At 42.5% G+C, this 13,765-nt stretch overlaps 1 protein-coding gene across 6 annotated transcripts in view; it reads left to right on the forward strand.

Moving 5' to 3' along the window:
- The window catches only part of LOC126543970 (mitogen-activated protein kinase kinase kinase 13-like), a 593,636-nt gene that overhangs the window by 405,371 nt on the left and 174,500 nt on the right, over positions 1–13,765 (forward strand). The window lies entirely within an intron of this gene.

The following is a 13,765-nucleotide window of genomic DNA, read 5'->3' on the forward strand; positions in this document are numbered from 1 at the left end:
CACTGCTGAACTATTCCACTCGACTTATCGGCCAGGTTCAGTACATAACACTCCTTCCTCCTTAGTCCGGACAAAACAATCGGCCAATGCCAGCACAAAGTCCCTAAGGTGTTGGCATGTTTTCCCGGAATGCTGCAAATGGCATGGACCTGGCGGTTCTACAGTTTGCTCAGTTGTTGCTGGCCGAGGTGTTCCAATGTCGTCTGTATGTAGCGCAACTGTTGGCTGCCCCTCAGGTTCACTGTACTCTGATGCCTTGCTGCTGGTTGCTCCGCCAAGTGTAGAGCTTGACACGGGCTGGACCTACATAGTCATGGAACTTCTTTACTCCCACAACCACAGTGAGTGCCTCCTTATCAACCTGGGCGTAGTTCTGCTCTATAGAGGACAGTGTCCTTGAAGAGGACAATGTCTTTGGTGCTTCTGTACCATCCGGCATTCTATGACTCAACACTGCTCCTATTCCATATGGGAACGCATCGCAGGCGAGGATGATTGGCTTCTCCTGGTCATAATGTGTCACAACCTGGTTGGATGCCAGTAGTTGTTTCACCCTGCAGAACGCTATCTGTTGTGGGTTTTCTCACAGCCACGGCACTTTCATACCCAACAAACGGTGCAGGGTTTCTGCCATAGTGGCCTTGTGTGACAAGAATCTATTATAAATATTGAGAAGGCCCAGGAAGGCCTGCAGCTCGGCTTGGCTCGAGGGCTGTGGTGCATTAAGGATGGCTTGAGTCTTGGCCAATGTGGAGTGGATTCTTTTGGCATCAACTCGAAAACCCAAAAACTCTACTTGAGTCACTCCTAACTTACATTTTCTTTTTTGACCTTGAGCCCTACATGTTGGAACCGCTGGAGGACCTGTTGGTGCTGACTGAGCGATTCCTGGTGAGATGCTCCCGAAATGAGGACATCATCAAAATTTGGAATGACACTTGGTTGTCCGTGCATTAGGTTTTCCATTAAACTCTGAAAGAGACTAGGGGCGACACTGACCCCAAATTTTAATCGGCGGATGCAGAAAGCACCCTGATAAGTCAATCACAATGGTCTGTGCCTCTGCAAATTCATCAGTCACTGGCAGCTGCCGGTATGCCCATGCAAAGTCTAACTTCACAAAAAGAGTTCTGCCAGAGAGTGATGCCAGCAGGTGGCTGACCACTGGCACTGGATACGAGTGCTACTGCAATGCTTTATTGATCGTGCACTTTTAGTCTGCACAAATGCGGATGTCCCCATTTGCCTTCAGTGGCGTAACAATAGGGGTTTTCTGTCATATACCGGCTCCAGGACTCCTTGTTGTAACAGTTTGTCCAGCTTGCTGTCAATTTTCGGTCAAAGCACTAAAGGAATCAATCTTGCTTTTAAGTGGAGAGGCACAACCTCAGGGTTAAGTGCAAACTGCATAGGTGGTCCTTTGTAATAACCCAGTGTTCCGTCGAACACAGCGGCAAAATCTCGGAATATGTTATCAAATGTTGTTGGTAGCTGGTCGATATGTTGTACTCTCGTGATATCGATACTGAATGCCGGAAACCGGTCTAGCCCGAGAAGGCTAGGGTGTTCGCCCTTGACAATGACCAGGCGTAGTGGGCCGTCGAAATTCTTTTTATTTATTTATTTATTTATTTATTTATTTATTTATTTATTTATTTATTTGTTTGTTTGTTTATTTACCCTCAGCGCTGAAGCATTACAGAGGGGAGTGGGTAGAGAATAAACACAGTGCACAGTAACATAATAATAACAAAATAATAATGAACATAATAAACATAATATCACAAAGCATGGTAAGGTATGGTAAATCCTAATTATACAATGTTAGCTAAGGCATGTTTAAATCGGGTATTATCATTAATGGAAACAATGTCGGAAGAAAGGTGATGCCAATCTTGTGAAGTTCGAGGTAAAAAAGAGTAAAAAAAGGTTTTAGTATGACATGGCTCGATACCAACCTTAAAGCGATGGTCAACACGGTTAGATATATAATGTGGCTGAAGAATGAATTCGTCACGGAGGGTAGGGTGATAGTAAAGCCGGTGGAAAAAGTTCAAGTGAAAATTTTTTCGGCGGGATGTTAGGGATGGAAGAGATATATCAGATTTCATAGAAGTTATACTAGCAGTGCGGTTATAACAGGACCAGATGAAGTGAGTAGAGCAATTCTGCACCATTTCTAGTGACGCAACCAAATTGTTAATGCTTGGATCCCAGACTGGAGTGGCGTATTCTAATTTAGATCGAATGAATGTTTTATATAATAAGACTTTTAAAAACGAATGGGCTGCACAAAAGTTACGGCGTAAGTAACCTAACATGCGGTTAGCGTTGTTAATTATCTTCTCAATATGCAGAGACCAACTTAGATTAGAAGTGATATGAACGCCTAAATACTTATAGGAGGAAACCGCGGCTAAAGGAAAGTTGTTTAGGTAATATGGAACAGGACTCTTGGATGCGCGAGAGATACGCATCACTTTACACTTGTTAATATTTAATTCCATTAGCCAAGTATTGGACCAGTTAGATATAGAATTTAAATCTGACTGGAGAATGTTAGCATCGTTATCAGTAACTATTTCACTGAAAATAACGCAGTCGTCAGCGAAAAGATGAATATTAGAAGAAACTAAAGAGGGAAGGTCGTTAATGAAAATGAGAAAAAGAAGGGGGCCTAATATGGATCCTTGTGGGACTCCAGATTGAACAGGACATTGGTTAGAGGAAAGTTCGTTGGCTACAACAAATGGGGAACGATTTGAAAGGAAATCTTTGATCCACAAATAAAGACTATAATCAATATTAAGTTGACTATGTTTATAAAAAAGAAGTATGTGGGAGACCTTGTCAAATGCTTTAAAAAAATCTAAGTAAATACAGTCAGCTAATGAAGAACGATCAAGAATGCGGTGCAGTTTATGAGTAAATGATATGAGCTGCGTTTCACACGAAAATGATTTCGGGAAGCCATGTTGAGCTGGTGAGAAAAAGGAGTTAGATTCAAGAAAGGCGACAAGGTTCGAGTATATAATATGTTCTAAGAGTTTGCAGCATGTGCTAGTAATGGAAATGGGTCAGTAATTACATGGTGAACTTTCATTGCCCGATTTGAAGATTGGAATCACCTTCCCAATTTTTCATTGGGTTGGAAGAGTTGATGTGTCAAGTGGTTGCTGAAATATTTTTGTTAGTATGATTGAGCTGTAGACACAAGTATTTTTAAGAAATTTGCAATCAATAGTATCATAACCAGGGGAGGAATGGTGCTCTAAGTTATTGATGAGTTTCGTAATTCCAGCCGTGTCAACAATAATGGGAGTCATGAATGGGTAACTGTAATGAAAAGTGTCTGGAAGATTAGTATTTGTAACTACGGAGAAATTTCTTGAGAAGGTGTCATTAAGAATAGTAGCACATTGGTTAGGTGGGAAGGGGTTGCCAGCTGTGTCTACCAAGGCAATGGAGTTATCAAGACAGGGGTTAATCATACGCCAAAACTTTCAAACATTAGAATTCAGAAGTTGGGGTAAGGTATTCGACATGAAGTTATCTTTAGCTTCCTTTAATGCTGCAATGTAAGTATCAGATGTAGTTTTATAGGCCGTCCAGCCCGAGTTTGAGGATGATAATTTGGCCAAGCGATACAGATGTTTCTTTCGATTAGAAAGCCGTTTGATATGGGAGTTATACCATGGTGTTCGAGGATTAGACATGATAATACGAACAGGGATGTATTTTTCGATTAATTTGTTTACTTTTGTTGAAAACATGTCCCAGTTATGTTGAATAGAACGTTCATCAAAGTTAGTCAGGAATGTGTTAGTGAAATCTGCTAATTCATTGTTGATTGCCTCAAAGTTAGCTCTAGCATAGTCACGAATCGTTTTGCGTATTTTGCTGGTTTTTGGAACTTGTGCATCAATAGAAAAGCAAAGTAACGAGTGGTCGCTTATATCTGGTAAATAAGAAATACTAGAAACAAGGTCAGGTCTAGTTGTAAGGATTAAATCAAGGGTGTTGGCTGAGACAGGCGTGATTCTAGTAGCTTGAGTGGTTAACTGCGATAATGAAAACGTAGAGCATAGTTCTAAAAAATCGTGAGCTTGAGAGGAAAATGGCGACATAGCAGCAGGTTCTGTGTTCCACATTATGTTAGGAAAGTTAAAGTCGGCGAATAAAAATATGGGAGATAAAGGAAAACGTGAGAAAATATCATTAATACTGTCATGAAGTTCCGGGACAAAGGAATCAGTGTATGTGGGAGGACGGTAACAAATGCCAATGACTATATTTTGATGGTCAATTATTAAAGACACCTGGATGATTTCTAGGTTAGTGTTGACATCAATGAGCGATGATAAAAAATCTTTAGAGACAGCGACGAGCACACCGCCACCACGGCGCACATCTCTGTCACAACGATAAATACAGAAACGGTATGCATCTTGGAAGATTTCCGCATCTTGAACGTTATCATGCAGCCAGGTCTCCGTCAGTGCAATGATATGAGCAGAAAGTGTGTCTATTGCGGATGATAAGAAGTTATATTTGTTTAGTATGCTTCTTGCATTAGTAAAAAGGACAGTTACACGAGAACAGCTTGAGTGCCCATCACCCCTTGCGCTTTCCTAGCTTGAAGTGCCGGGGTTAGGTGCAGCAACAGCAGGCCTTCCACGTAGCTCGATTTCTTCTACCTTATCGGAGGCAGGATTATACATGAAGCATTTTTTGTTTAAAAACATTTTGTTGTAACGCAGCTGGGACGAGGATGATTGTGGTTGGCTACAAGCAAATTCGTTTAGTTTCTTTCTAGCTACGCGGGTTCCGGGTGAAAAGTCCTGATTGATGGATATGTTATTTGTTTTGAATTGCTCACGCAGTGATAACACCTTTTCTTTAATTTTAAGGTTGTAAAACTTAGCAATAATGGGACGCGGTTTGTTAGGAGTGATTGAACCTAACCTGTGAGCACGCTGGATGAAATCGGCAGAAAATTAGGGAAGTACTGAAATAATTGCATCTGTTAACTTTTCTTCAGTGTCATTCCAAGATTCTTTGGAATCGAGAAGGCCATAGAAAATTAGGTTGTCGCGACGTGACCGGTCTTCCATTTCGTCAAATCGTGACTGAAATGTGTATTTGTGCGAGGATAAATCTTGGACTTCTTCACTAAGGCAAGACATTTTTTGTGACAGGTCTTGAGCCTGTTTAGCCTGTTGTTCCAAAGTGTCCAAGCAATTCTGAAATGCCGCAAGTTTGGCTTCAATGCTTTTTTGTCCGTATTTAATTGCTTTAATATCAGCAGCGAGCTCTGCGTGAGTTCTACTTGATTGCAATGAGCGCGCATGAATTTCCTTTAGAAACTGGAACATAATTGGCATTTGCTGTTTGGGATCATCAGGCAAGCTTTCCATGTCGAGAAGCGATTCGCAGCAGGTGGTTGGACCAGGATTAAGCTCAACGTCTCCCGCGCGTATCAATAAGCAAAACATAGAAAAGCATTCAGATAAAGTCTCCAGTAATTCAAGTTTCCGCCTTCCGGTGGACAGTGGGCAGGGCAGCAGCAAAAGAGACCGGTTGTCACTTCTGTAGGATTTAGTTGGCAAGTAGGAACTAACCTGCGCAAGAAGGCAGGACGGGTTCAGCATGGTATTCGGTTGCATTTATTCGGTTGCAACTGCATTTGGACGGTACCCATCCCACGCACAGCAATATGGTTGGCTTGATAGTCTCTCATCGTGATGTCAAGGGCTGCAGCTTTGGGACACAGCCCTCAGGAAAAATAAGTCTAGCTGTGGTGTCTGAGATGATAGAAAAAGTTGATCCTGAGTGCACTGCCGTCTTACTCTGTGCGCCTTCGATTCTGACTCTCACATGTATCTTCTTCTTGGTGGGCTGAAACACACCATGGATAACATTCACCACCTGGCCATCGCAGTACGAGATGTCTGTTTGAGGAGTGGTCTTGAAACGGTGCATCTGGCCTTCGGCATCGGAATTTCAATGTAGGTCAAGCTGCATCCAGAACTGACAGACTTTAGCAATGTGCCCGGTTTTTCTACATTCCTTTGCCCATGTTTTTTGACATCCCTGGCATTGGGTGTCACAAAACTGACACAGGCAGCGTTCATGTGGGCCCCCACAGCTGGCACAGGAGCTGTTGACCAGTCTCTCAGTGTCCCGTCGCTGACCGGGCTAGCACGCAACTGAAGAACATCCTATTCAACAGCGTCTTGCTCGCCGTCATTGACTGTCGTCATCCCTTGGTGCACTGGCTCAAATTGTTGTGGGGTGTTTGGGCTTTGGAGCAAGGGTAAGCTGGCTTCCTGGGCAATGGCCTTGGTGGCGACTGCTGCTTTGACAACACTGGTGAGGGACAGCTTTTTTGCTAACAGTCGCTGCTAGTAGTTGCAGTGCTGTGCCGTGGTTCAAAGGGCAGCCAGGTTCGCGGTGGCAGACTCGCTCGATGCTTGGTCGCAGCAGTGGAATTCATATAGCCTGCGAAGCTCCGGTGGCTTGTGCACTAGGTGATCATGCAGCACAATAAGAATTGTTTCAAACAGGGTATTTTTCAGCTGGGCAGGTGCCACAAACGCTTTGGCCAATTGTAACCACAGCTGCTGAGAAACATCAACCTCTTCTTGCCAGCGTATATAATGTGCTGTGCCTCCGGAAAGAACTAGTAACATTACGCATAGTCCTCCCAGTCTTCAAGGTGAGCGAGAACAAAAGAGTCGAGCCCCTTTGTTGTGGTGGTTGTCATTGTGAATGGGTAGGCATCGGAGCTAGCCTTCCATGGCGGCGATTTCAGTTGAGTGACTTGCTTAGGCTTGGCGCTGGATGAATCCCACCTTCGTTGCCAGTGTTATGTTGCACGAGTGGCATAACGAGGTGGGCATCGGCAATATCAGTTTATTGCCATCTCACAAAACCCAAACAACTGAATGCCCAAAACTAGCTAACACTGGTAATTAGAAAGAGCATATACTTGGGCATGTTGATAATCTATAGTAAACTTTTTAGCGCACAAAAAGGGAGACAGGACTGAAAGGACCGACGTGGACACAGTGCTTGTGTCCGCGTCATTTCTTACAGTCGTGTCTTTTTTTGTGCACTAGAAAATGTACTGTTACTGATAATTATATGCACCTCTGTACTTCGGTAGATGGTGCTCCTCATGCTCAGGGCTCACCGCACAGCTCAACTAATCTGCTGTACATAGCGGCCAGGTTCAGTACACTACAGGGTGATTCCACGAGAGATCAAACATACGTTTCTGCTTGATAGTTTTCTTTTGCCGGGTTTTTTTTTATTTGTAGGAATATTGAAACGGCACGGAACCGAAAATTTTATTCTCAAAAGGCATTCCCAGTGAGCCAAAAAAATATTTGAAAGTGGCAGTGCGAGCGTCATCCTATTGCTTACCATAGTATTTACTGATTTCACAGCTGAATTAAATGGAAATAACCCTTTGAGGGTCGATTTTTTTTGCCATATGCGACTGCCCAGGGTCGATTTTTTTTATTGCAGATTCCATTTCTCCTTAGGGACTTATTTCGAAAAACATTTACCGTAATTTTTCTAGGGTGACCATAAAGTGAGAAAAAAATATTTTGAGTTGGTATATATGTACTCTTCAGTCATAAATAAGAAAAAAAAAGGAAATAAAGTTATAAGAATTAAAAATTTGATGCCTTGTTATACACATAGTTCAAGCTTTGAAAATGCGCACACGAGAATATTTCACAAGACTCAAATGTTCCTGCTCTTACACTAATATGTACATGCATAGTATAAGAGAACTGCGTAGGCGCGCACTCAAGAAAACTGTATGGTTGCGTGCCCGCCAAAAAAGCAAAATGTGTGACAAACTTCCGCTAATCTTCATCTTATCGCTAATCAGAGACAATTAGTTTTCGCGAGTGTCAAGAAAAAAAAAGCAACGGAAATGCATGCACAGCGGCATCCTTCCGATACGCACCCCTGTGAGCACTAAATGAGCGAGAGACAGGCGGTCGCCCTTTGAGCGACTAGTAACGAGATAGCCATTGCAAGCGCAAGAAGCCGAAACCACCCGCGGAACAAAACCGAAACCGCCGCCCGCCCGCACGCCCATGCGCCAATGCGCAAGCGGTAGTATATAGATGCACGGGAGCAAACTAGCTCTAAAACAAACCATGCAATGGAAACCGCATGTGAAAAAACTTTTTGAGGCCGCTGCGAGCCAACTAGATTGGGCCAGAGACTCGCTTCGCAGTATATTCAACGTAATTTTGCTGCGGGCACTGAGACCCATTGCATGCGCTGGCTCTTATAATGGTGCTTTATTTCAACTGCAAATTTATGTTGACACCGTTTTGCTACGTATACATATTTGATGCATGGGTTATACAACATGACGCCTTCAATTTTGCTGTCGTTGTCCAGTGCGTTGTTTGCTAGCGAGCGCATGTTCGTTGCATGGACGCCAGCGCAAACATGCAGTTTTTCTCACCAAAAGTCTGTGCAGTAAAATTTTTTTTTGGTTTTGCTTGCTTTGGTGCACCTGCGACTCTCGTTATCCGGTACCTTGTTTTAGATGTAGCCGGGTGAACTGCTATTTTTAAAACGGTTTTCTAATAACGCATAATTTTTTCCACAGAAGCCACCTATCTACAACATGAAGCTACGAAAGAAAATTTTATTAATATTGTGTCATTTTATGCACTCTTCTTGTTGGTGGAATATCGATCAGGGGCAATGATCAAAGAAAACAATAGTACAGTGAAATAAACCAGGTTTACTGACTGCGTGGTGCAAAGAGATGCAGATGGCCAATGCACTTCTAGGTAAATCTAAGGATACATAGACATATATATATATGTATATCGACATACATTAAAAATTATCAAATATTCTAAATGCACTGATTGAAAAAGTGAAAACTCCCGACCGGAATAAGCGTGTTTCTTTTAAAAGCTGTACCAACCCCTGGTGAACCAATTGACTTTCCGGAAAAAGTGGTCAAAGCAATTATTGGGCGTTAATATGAACAACAGTGTTGGGGAAAATATGCTGCATATGCACTCGGACTGAATTGGGGAGACCGGGAAGTCTTTACCAATGTTATCTCCGTTGCTTGTCTGGCGATCTCCTTCAACGTGCCAGCAGGTGAAATGAACTAGAAACATATAGTCTAATCGAATGGTATTTGCTATTCAGATTGTGTTCGACTTGAGAATTCACTTTTAAAAAATATCGAATGGCCGTTCCCATTCGAACGTAACGCATAACAGCACTTTTGAAGTCTGGAAGGTGAGGTGCCGATGCAAGTGAGGACTCTTATTCCGAATGATTGTGTTGCTGGAGAGTCGTGGCTGGTGTGAAAAGGCGTACCAGTTCCTGAGAGAAATAACGCATGGGTGCTAATCGGTTCAGCTGAACGATTTCGCAGCTGTAATTCAATATAAACACCCCATTTTGGGGCAGCCTGTATATCTGCTAATTTGATTCAGGCAAGGAAAACATTTTTTTCTCAGCAGTGACACAATGCAATGTAGTGACACACCATATGGCCCAAACGCTTCATGTATAAGCCGTTTATGGAACCAGGCTCCTCTCCCGTACTTCTCACTTGAGGTGCCTGAATGGTTTCTCTCTCGCTCCGTACAGGGTGGGAACAACTGTGTCGGCTGCTTCTTCGTCCGCCATTACGTATCTCACTTCCTACGGAGCGCAGTGCTGGCACGGGCATATAGCATCAGTTTTTTACAACTAGAGGCATTTCGCACAAAAGAGACTGGTGAGAATACGCACGTCTGTGCTCATAGACTGTTTGCAGGCTCAAACCACATTAATTTATCTGTTGCACGCTGTCTCCTGTCAACGCAACTTATCACACAGCTCGGTGCCCGTGCGACCTGTCAGCCACTCGATTTACTTTTTCTCATTATGCACTTGGCACCCATCTTACAGGGTTTGAACCTGCATTCTTTCACCAGCTATGGTGTATACCCTCATAGCTCTGACAAATTTATTTATTTATTTATTTATCACAGTATCCACAGTGCCAGTTTGGCATTACAGTGGGGGGGAGAAGTACATATATAATTGACAAAAAGCAGTTAATATAGAATACATGAAAAAAGAAATTGCAGATCTGGGCAAATCGCCGACACAACAAAAAGAAGAAAAAAAGAAGCAGAGCATAACCATACATGCGCGAAGTGAAACAAAGCGGTTCTGTTGACGCAAGCACAAAGTACAGAGAAAAAGAAATTGCAAGTCATACAGCTGAAGCAAAGGCATCACTTGAAGATAGCGATACAACATCGCTGGGCAACCTGTTCCACTCACTGACCGTCTTAGGAAAAAATGACATCTTAAAAAGCTCCGTTCTACATCTATACTCTTTAATCTTAAGTGGGTGATCGCGCCTGCCAGAAGTGTACTCCGGTGGCTATATGTAGCTATCACGATTGAGGCCGGTTTTAGAATGATATATATTGTGCAAAAATTTTAATCTAAATGTTTTTTTATGATTTTGTAGGGTATTCCAGCCTAATGTTTCCTTTGTTTGGGATGCGCTAAAATACAGAGTATAATTTTGAACCACGAAACGGGCTGCTAAGCTTTGTACTCTTTCTAGTTTCTTTATGTCTGTCGCAGTCCACGGGTCCCAGATAGTACAAGCATATTCCAATATTGGTCTTATGTTCATCTTGTAAAGCAGGTTCCTTGTTTCTAAAGGAAAGCATTTCGCATTTCTATATAGCATAGCAAAAACTCTACATGCCTTAGCAATTATATAGTTAACATGACCGTGCCAGCATAGTTGAGGGGTCAAGTACACCCCAAGGTATTTATATTCACACACGGATGCAAGATTTATCCCGTTAATGCTATATGTATATACATTTGGTGACCTTTGTCTCGTAAAGCACATCTGCACAGTTTTATCAAGATTTATACTCATGCTCCATTTATCACACCACTCTGCAACCTTGTCTAAATCCTTCTGTAGTTCATTATAATCATCGGGACCTTTCATAACGCGATACAAAACGCACTCGTCCGCGAACAATCGCATGAAAGATGATATGCCAGCGGTAATGTCATTCATGTATAACAAAAACAAGCGAACCCAAAACTGAACCTTGAGGCACCCCCGATGACACATCAACACCATGCGACAGCCTACCTCCAATGACTACGCGTTGTGTCCTACAATTTAAGTATTCTTTTATCCATTCAACAACCGTTTTATTTATGTTGTACCACGACAATTTTTCAAAGAATGGGGCACTAGGTCAAAAGCCTTCCTGAAATCTAAAAAGATGCAATTTACACAGCCCCCTTTGTCAAGAGTGGATGCTAGTTCATGCGTTAATTCTGTAAGCTGAGTAATACAAGAAAAACCACTTCGAAATGCGTGTTGCTGAGGGACCAACAAGGAAAACAAATTTAAGTGAGTCATGATATTGCTAAAAAGTACATACTCAAAGATCTTGCAAGGTACACTAGTCAAGGACACCAATCAATAATTAAACACAGATTTTCGAGGTCCTGACTTCGGAATAGGAACAACATTGGCAATTTCCCAGTCTGTAGGCAACATTCCGCATGTCAAGGACTTGGCAAAGAGCACATATCTTGACGGAGGGAGCGTCAAGGTTTGTCAGATTGCTCTTTTTCTCTTCAAGCTGATGGAGAGTGTGAAACTTCGTCCACATAAATGAATCTTGCATTTCTTTTTTGCAGGACCATTGAGAGGGAAAGAATTTCTTAGAGATCTCTAGGAGCGTAGAGAGTGAAATGGAGTAATAAACAATGTGGCTACTGTCATAGACCTCCTGCATTTTTAAACTTCCCTTATATATCATCATCAGCCTGGTTACGGCCGCTGCATTGCAAAGGCCTCTCCCATACTTCTCCAACTACCCCGGTCATGTACTAATTGTTGCCCATGTTGTTCCTGCAAACTTCTTAATCTCATCCGCCCACCTAACTTTCTGCCGCCCCCTGCTACGCTTCCCTTCCCTTGGAATCCATTCCGTAACCCTTAATGACCATCGTTTATTTTCCCCCCTCATTACATGTCCTGCCCATGCCCATTTCTTTTTCTTGATTTCAACTAAGATGTCGTTAACTCGCGTTTGTTCCCTCACCCAATCAGCTCTCTTATCCCTTAACGTTACACCATCATTCTTCTTTCCATAGCTCGTTGCGTCGTCCTCAATTTAAGTAGAACCCTTTTCGTAAGCCTCGAGGTTTCTGCCTCATAGGCGAGTACAGGTAAGACACAGCTGTTATACACTTTTCTCTTGAGGGATAATGGCAACCTGCTGTTGATGATCTGAGAATGCCTGCCAAACGCACGCCAGCCCATTCTTATTCTTCTGATTATTTCAGTCTCATGATCCGGATCCGCGGTCACTACCTGCCCCAAGTAGATGTATTCCCTTACCACTTCCAGTGCCTCGCTACCTATCGTAAACTGCTGTTCTCTTCCGAGACTGTTAAACATTACTTTAGTTTTTAGACCCACTCTTCTGCTTTGCCGCTCCAGGTCATTGAGCATGCATTGCAATTGGTCCCCTGAGTTACTAAGCAAGGCAATATCATCAGCGAATCGCAAGTTACTAAGGTATTCTCCATTAACTCTTATCCCCATATCTTATTTTGTTATAGCGCAAGCTAGACAAGGACAACAGAAGGCACATCTGACACACACAGCGCTACTTTCAACAACAGATTTATTTCTCGTTCTCGTCGCTATATATACACCCTCTAACCGTCATACACCACGTGTAACATTTTTGGAAAAATAAACAAAAGATATAAACTGGGAACCACACGTAGGAAGTTGCTTGACTTACATATTCAAAGACATGTACACGTTCAATGTGAACAAAGATAATTCAGCTCTTTTGAAGATAATGAAATGGAAGGTTTACTGACGCATGCATCGCCGAATGTTGATATGTGTCTGGCTTCTATTATCAAGCGCGTCATTTCACACCTGCTTCTACTCATGATCACTGTTTGAATATGTAAGTCAAGAAACTTCCTACGTGTGGTTCCCAGTTTATATCTTTTGTTTATTTTTCCAAAAATGTTACACGTGGTGTATGATGAATCGAGGGTGTATATATAGTGACGAGAACAAGAAATAAATCTGTTGTTGAAAGTAGCGCTGTGTGTGTGTCAGATGTGCCTTCTGTTGTCCTTGTCTAGCTTGTGCTATAACAAAATAAGATATGCCGTACCAACAAGCCCCTATTGCTATCCTCATCTTATCCCCAATTCTTCCCAATCCAGGTCTCTGAATACCTCCTGTAAACACGCTGTGAATAGCATTGGAGAGATTGTATCTCCCTGCCTGACGCCTTTCTTTATTGGGATTTTGTTGCTTTCTTTATGGAGGACTACGGTGGCTGTGGAGCAGCTATAGATATCTTTCAGTATCTTTACATACGGCTCATCTACACCCTGATTCCGTAATGCCTCCATGACTGCTGAGGTTTCGACAGAATCAACGCTTTCTCGTAATCAATGAAAGCTATATATAAGGGTTAGTTATATTCTGCACATTTCTCTATCACCTGATTGATAGTGTGAATATGGTCTATTGTTGAGTAGCCTTTACGGAATCCTGCCTGGTCCTTTGCTTGACAGAAGTCTAAGGTGTTCCTGACTCTATTTGCGATTACCTTAGTAAATACTTTGTAGGCAACGGACAGTAAGCTGATCGGTCTATAATTTTTCAGGTCTTTGGCGTCCC

The sequence above is a fragment of the Dermacentor andersoni genome, chromosome 1 (assembly GCF_023375885.2).
Source record: "Dermacentor andersoni chromosome 1, qqDerAnde1_hic_scaffold, whole genome shotgun sequence".
NCBI lineage: Eukaryota > Metazoa > Arthropoda > Arachnida > Ixodida > Ixodidae > Dermacentor > Dermacentor andersoni.